Source organism: Pipistrellus hanaki (genome assembly GCF_964339955.1).
Source record: "Pipistrellus hanaki genome assembly, chromosome: 11".
NCBI lineage: Eukaryota > Metazoa > Chordata > Mammalia > Chiroptera > Vespertilionidae > Pipistrellus > Pipistrellus hanaki.
In genome coordinates this window covers 40378845-40385616 of record NC_140513.1, presented here as the reverse complement: position 1 = coordinate 40385616, position 6772 = coordinate 40378845, and the positions used below count along the sequence as shown (strand labels likewise).

Sequence of the window (6772 nt, the reverse complement as noted above, 5' to 3'; positions counted from 1 at the left end):
TTTACCAAGCAAAACTATACCGAACGATGGATTTTCAGGAAAACCGTAGGCTCAGTGGAAGAACAAGTTAAACGCAGTTCTCCACCGGAACATGGCGCTTCGGATCCACCTGCCAGAAGCGCGGGGACCCTGGGAGAGGTCAGCCTGAAGGGGAGCCGGCGGGAGCCCCTGCAAACGGGGAACTTGCCAAGCCCCCAGTGCTGGCAGGGCTGGCGGTCCGGGAGTGGTGGTGGCGCCTGGCAGCAGCCACCAGGCAGGGAAAGTCGGGGGCGGGGGCGGGGGCGGAATGGGGACCGGGTGCAGGTGCTGGGCGGCACAGAACAGAGGCAAATGCTCTGGGTCCAGGTCGTTCTGCGCAGGGGCGTCCTGGTACTTCTGAGTCCTGGGCCTCTGTGCACCCTGGTGCTGGCCTCTGGCCCCGGTCTTGGGCAAGAGCGTGGTGTACATTTAAAATGCTGGCGATGCCCTGGCTGGTTTGGCTCAGTGGACAGAATGTCGGCCTGGGGGTTTCAGGCTCATCCCCACTGGGAGACGCGCAGGAGGCAGCCAATCAATGATTCTCTCATCATTGATGTTTCTATCTCTCCCTTTCCCTTCCTCTCTGAAATCAATAAAAATATATTTTAAAAATAAAAAAATAAAATGCTGGCGAGCAGGTTACGCCTCTCCCAAAATGCGCAATGGGATCAGTCATCAGGGGTCATTTTTGACCCTTGGATGTGTCCAGAACTGCCAAAGGCGGGAGGTGCAGAGGGGTCGGGGCAAGAGCCAGAGGGAAAATTGAAGGGGAGACTTTCTCTGGTCCTGCCCCCTGTGAAGAGTGCCAACCTTCCCCAATCCTCTCTCTGCCAGACACTGGATCCCACCTGTAACCCTCACAGCACCCAAATGACACCATGGAATCCCCTTTGCACAGTTAAGAAATGTGTGACTTAGAGAAATTAAACGACTCTCCCGAGGCTCCTTCTTAGGCAGTGGTCCCGGGACTGTCTGGTGTTTTAACCACAAGCCCACCGCTGCCCGAGACCTGCTCCCGCCCGCCAGGGGACCTCTGGGTCGCAGCAGCACCCAAGGACACACCGACCGCCGGTTCCAAGCCTTTCGCCCCGGCCCTGCTGCCTGCTTCCTAGGGAAGGTCCCTGGGAGGACAGGGCCTGGCCCCACCGGCCGAGGTGGAACTCGGGGACTCCACCTAAGGCCACACCGCCAGGAGGAGTCAGTCCCGGGAGTGTGTTCTTCCTCCCCAGCAGGACTGTGGTTCCTTTTCCCCCACGGGGTCCCAGAGAATTCGGGCACCCCGCAACGCAGGCTTCGGTGGAACATCGAACCGGGTCGCCTCCTCCCGACCGCCCTCCCTGGCAGTGGTGGCCGGCAGCCTCATGCCGCGCTGCCCCCAGTTCCTTTCAGGAGTCCTGGCCGCGCGGGGCCCGGGATCCGAGGACATGATGGTTGTGATGGGCCCTAATGATGGGCGGCGGCCTGGGAGATGGGTGAGGGCAGAGGATGCCGAGCCTCCCAGAGGAGCCGCAGCCTGCAGGTCACCCTCAGGTCAGAAGGTGTGATGGGAGTGGAGGGGCTTAGGGGAATGGGAGTGAAGGTACCAGCCCCTAGGGAGAAGGAGAGGGGATCTGGGGACCAGGCGGACTGGAGCCTCGGTAGCTGTAGGTGCCAGTATGCCCCTTGCAGGTGCAATCTGACCTTCTAAGAGCCCAGATGCTGCGCAAAACCTTAAGTACTTGCTTATTCTTGGGAGTGTAGCTAAGGATTCAGGAGGGTCCTGGGTTCCATTAGATCAAGGGCACATGCCTGAGTTGTGAGCTCCATCCCCAGTAGGGGGCCTGCAGGAGGCAGCCTATCAATGATTCTCATCATTAATTTTTTTCTCTCTCTCCCCTTCTCTTTTCCTCTCTGAAATAAATAAAAAAATATTTTTTAAAAAAGAAGCTGCAGACAGGGATAAAGGGAGGATTTCCACCCCACCCCACTCCCCATGGAAAAGGCTTAAACAAGTTTCTCTGCTAAATAAATGAAGGGCTCCCAGAGATGGAGAGGTCAATGATTCTGGACTGAACGCATATAATTGCTGGTGCAAAATCCCGAGGGGCTGGGGCACAGGTGGATGGATCAGTATGGGCCATACTAGGAGTGGGAGGGGGGACAGGTGTGTGCAGATGCAGAAGGGTTTGAGAGTGGAGGGGGCAGCTCACTGAGCCGGACTAAGGGTGACAATGCTCCATGCATGTTGGAGGTGTTCAGGAAGCAAATCCAGAGCAGATGTTGGAGTGAGCAGCTGAGACAACAGCTTGTGAAACCAGCCCTACTTTGTGGGTAGAGGATTCGTTAAGGATCCTGGCCATGGGAACCAAGAAGGGGAGGGAGTCTGTTCATGCCTAGTACAGAGCTTGCGGGGAGAAGTCTCAGTGTCAATCTGGAGAATGCCCATGAGGGCCAGAGCGAGAAGCCCTACGGTCAAGGGCACCATCCCTGACTTGGAGAAGTCTTCACCCAGCACTGTCATTGCCCTCCATGTAATGGTCCTAACCTGGGCAACCTGGAGGGGTCATTCTGGAAAGGGACCGAGGGGTTAGAATATAACCCCAATGTGGAGATACAGAGAGGGTTCTCTGAGATAACTAATGCAAGTGGCGGTGGAGGTGGATGTAAAAAGCCCCCTCCTGCTTCAATGTCAATGTGGAATTCAGCTCATGGAAAGCAGAGCCTATCACCATTTGGACGCCCATGTTGGCTTAATTTATTCCTCTGGCTTACAGAGTATTTCTCAAGAGGGGAAAACATGACCCCTTGTAGAATGACAGACTCACAAACCTGCTGTGTAGTCCCTCAAGCCACTCCATTATTTTTCTTCCATTTGGCTTCACCCCTTAACCTTAGGATCTGAGTGAGGAACCAGGAGATTTTAGGAATAATTATTCCCAGTGGAATTCCTAGTGTGATCTGTTTATTAAATGAAGTGGAAAGCTGCATATAGGGTAAGAATTTTCACAAGGCTTATTCCTATCAAATCAGTTTGGGTCCAAAGAGAGGAATCTTTTCTGGATTAAATCGTTTAATTGTTGTGGAGATGCTGGCCTGAATTCAGAGTAGATAAAAACAAGTTTGGAAGAGTTGAGATTCTAATCCTTAGTAGTATAGAACAGAGCTAAGCCCTGGCCCTGCATTTTTAGATATACATTTCAATGAGCTGCTGCTATAGCCTAAACAGTGATTCTCAAACAGGGGCTATTTTGCTCTCCTATCCCCCTGCCCCAGAGGAAATTTGGGAAATGTCTGGAGACCTTTATCCCTTCTATTTTAAAAAATTATGGCAAATACACATAACAAAATTTACCACTTTGACCATTTTTAAGTGCACAGTTCAATGGCATTAAGTGCATTATCACCGTTGTGCTTCCATCACCAACACCTACTCACAGAACTCTTTTCATCTCGTAAAATGGAAACCGTGCCCATTAAATAATAACTTCCCATTCCTTCCTCCCCCACAACCTGGCAACCTCCATTCTGCTTTCTGTATCTATGAATTTGATCGCTCTAGGCACCTCACATATATGGAATTATAGTGTCTGAAGGCATTTCTGGTTGTCACAACTGGGTGTTCTGTGGGTAGAGGCCAGGAATGCTGCTCAAAATTCTGCAGTACATAGAATAACCCCACGACAGGGTAATCCAAGCCCAAATGTCAATTGTACTGAGGTAGAGAAACCCTGAACTAGAAGAGCTTCATTTAAATTTCAAGCTAAGCATATTAATCAATAGACACTAGTTATACTGCAGTAATAAACAACCTCCAAATATCCAATTTAACACAAATTTTTTTAAAAATTTTTATTTTGAGCCAGCCACTCAGCCCTGGTGAAGTGTGCAATAGCTTCTAAAACTTCCATGGAAGTGTGCACATCATTTCCATTTCCATTGTATTGGCCAGATCAAATCACATGCCCCTGTTAGAAAGGCAACCACCACACACAGCAACAAAAAGTAAACCTCCTGAGCTATCATCAACTTGGTACGCTAGTATCCAGGGCAAGCCTTCCAGGAGGAAAACTCAGGCTGCATGCCAAGGGTGGTTGTGGCTGCACGTGCTCCAGAGTCATTCACTAACGTCCTTACTCTGCAACTTCATGTCTGGCTGTCACACTGGCCTCTGCTTCTTCCAGGATTTATGTTTGCTTTTGTTTCATTTCCTTTTTTGGAGCCTTAGCTTACCTGCTTCTTTAGCCACAGCCCCACCTCTTTCTTGGGCCTCAGCATGAACATGCTGTGATTTGAGGCAACTGTGCATCGTGCTGCTTCCTGGACTCTCTGTCTTCATAACTTTGGCCTAAAGCCTGCTGTATTATATTGATGATTCCTTTTTTTTTTTTTTTAAATATACTTTTATGGTCACAGCAAAATTAAGCAGAAAGTACAGAGATTTCCCATAGACCTACCCCTACTCATGCATAACCTCTCCACCTCAATCACCCATCAGAGTGGCCTATTTGTTACAGTTGATGAACCTACACTGACACGTCATCACCCAAAGTCCATAGTTTACATTATGCTTCACTCTTGGTGTTGTACATTCTATGGCTTTTATGAATCTATAACGATATGTATAGCATTAAAATATCATCCAGTGTGATTTAACTGCCCTAAAAAATATTTTGTCCTCTGCCTGTTCATTGCTCTCTCCCCAAAATCTCTGGCAACCACTAACCGTTTTTCTGTCTCCATTCTGCCTTTTCCAGAATGCCACCAAGTTAGTCATAATGGTATGTGGCCTTTTTAGATTGGCTTCTTTCACTTAGTAATACATTTAAAAAAAAAATGTCTGGTTCCTCCATGTCTTTCATGGTTTTATAGCTCATTTTATTTTATTCCTGAGTAATGTTCTATTATCTGGATTTACCACAGTTTATTTTTCCATTCACCTACTGACATTTTCCATTCACAGTTTATTTTTCCATTCAGCTACCTTCTAGAAAGTGATTTAGCTGAGAAACTATGCTGAGATCCCAATGATTTGGAAGAAATTTCAAATATGTAAATGAGTAAGTTATACTCCATCCAATAGTTCATTTAAAAAAAAAAAGCCCGAGGGGTTTTCATCTTCACTGCACACTTTCTTCAACTCTCTGTCAAATATTCCCTTATGAGAGAGGCCTTACCTGGTACAGAGAAACACATCTTCCTGCCCACTTACCCTGCTTCACCCTTCTTCACAGCATTCATCACCTCTGGTGTATTACATATTCATTTGTTTATCTTCCTTTCTAGATTGTAAGATCCACGAGAGCAAGAATCTGCTCTTTAATGTGTTTCCAGAGCCTAGAAAAATGTCTAGTCCATAGTAGGTGCTTAATCGACAAATTTCTAATGAAGAGTAGAGACTAAATAGTGGGGTGGGAGATTAAGAAATGAATCCAAGCCCTAAAGACACAAAGCTTCGGAGGCCTCCTCAGCCAGGTGAGGTGGTACTACGGACAGTTCTGTACACTGAGAGCTGGTGTGCGGACAGGAGGCTGTGAGCTTCCACCTTCTGAAGCTACAAAGTCACTTTCAGTCCTTCCCGTTTATTTGCAAGATGCCTTAGACTTAGAGTATTATGCATAGTTTATCTTCTTAATCAGTCTCCTAACTGCCACATAACTCTTGCCTTAACTTACAGCTTAATTTGCAACGAGAAGCAAGGTTTTACGAATATATATAAAGTTAAATAAATAAAGTTAAACAAAAATTTAAATTTCTTTGCAAATGAAGTTTCCATACCCTGCCCTGCCCCCACCACACTGTGGACCCCTAAAGTTATTTGTCAGATGGACAATTTGAAATTGCCTTTGCATTCTTTCAAAAAAGATGACCCCGATTTTCTTCCTTTAATTTTTAGAACCATCATGCTACCTCTTGATTCTTTAGGGAGATACCAGCAACATTCACTCCATTCCATACAGGCACACTCGAGTCTCCATGCTCACCAAGGACCCACCCATGACAGCTTAATGGTTGTACTCCCTGCCTCACCCCCATTAGGTAAGGGAACCCAGCTGAATCCAGATTGCAACCACTTCCAATAACATGGTTTTTTGGATAGCCTCTTAACTTCCAAGCCACATAGGTCAAGATAGCCACTGGATTGGAAACAAGCAATTTTCAGTTGGGACTGTATTATACCACTTTAGGAATGATGAATTTAAAGATGTTCACGTTACCCCCTGGACCAAATTAAGGTGTCTTTCTCCTTCTTGTGGATGTGCCCAGCTGCGATATCAACCATCTCGGCGCGTGCAGTCACACTATAGTCTTTGCCAGAGACAACTTTTTGGTGTTCTAAGGAAAAGGCTGCCATGTTGGAGATCCCTCATCTCTCCCTTCACTTCGTCGTCTATATGACACCAACAAGAGCAAGTTCACCTGCCACGACCCTCATTCAGATACCGATGGCACAAGCCATGCCAACAGCACCCACCCCCAACCACTGCCATCTTATTCTGGGGGCTCTGTTCTTCCTTAGGAAGATTCACTCTCAACTGACCCATGAGCTTGCCAAACTGGACTTAGAACCATAAGGAACCGAGAGTGCATGGTGGGCGGGCGTCGGCGGCGGGCAGCATTGGATCCGGACTGGGCGGCAGCTGCTCGGGTAACAAGTCCACGTTTTAAATCGGCCGTGTTTTGAGTTGCGGGATGAAATCTCGCGATGTCCGGCTCCGCGCTGCCGCCTGGGACGAGAACGCTCCTGGATCCGGCCACAGTCACGCTGCACACGCTC

General features: G+C 48.0%; 1 pseudogene across 1 annotated transcript; it reads right to left on the bottom strand.

Moving 5' to 3' along the window:
- Positions 1-5895: 5895 nt before the first annotated feature.
- On the bottom strand, positions 5896-6539 carry LOC311630293 (L-lactate dehydrogenase A chain-like; annotated as a pseudogene). The gene has a single exon. The product of its transcript is annotated as an L-lactate dehydrogenase A chain-like (transcript).
- Between the last annotated feature and the right edge of the window lie 233 nt (positions 6540-6772).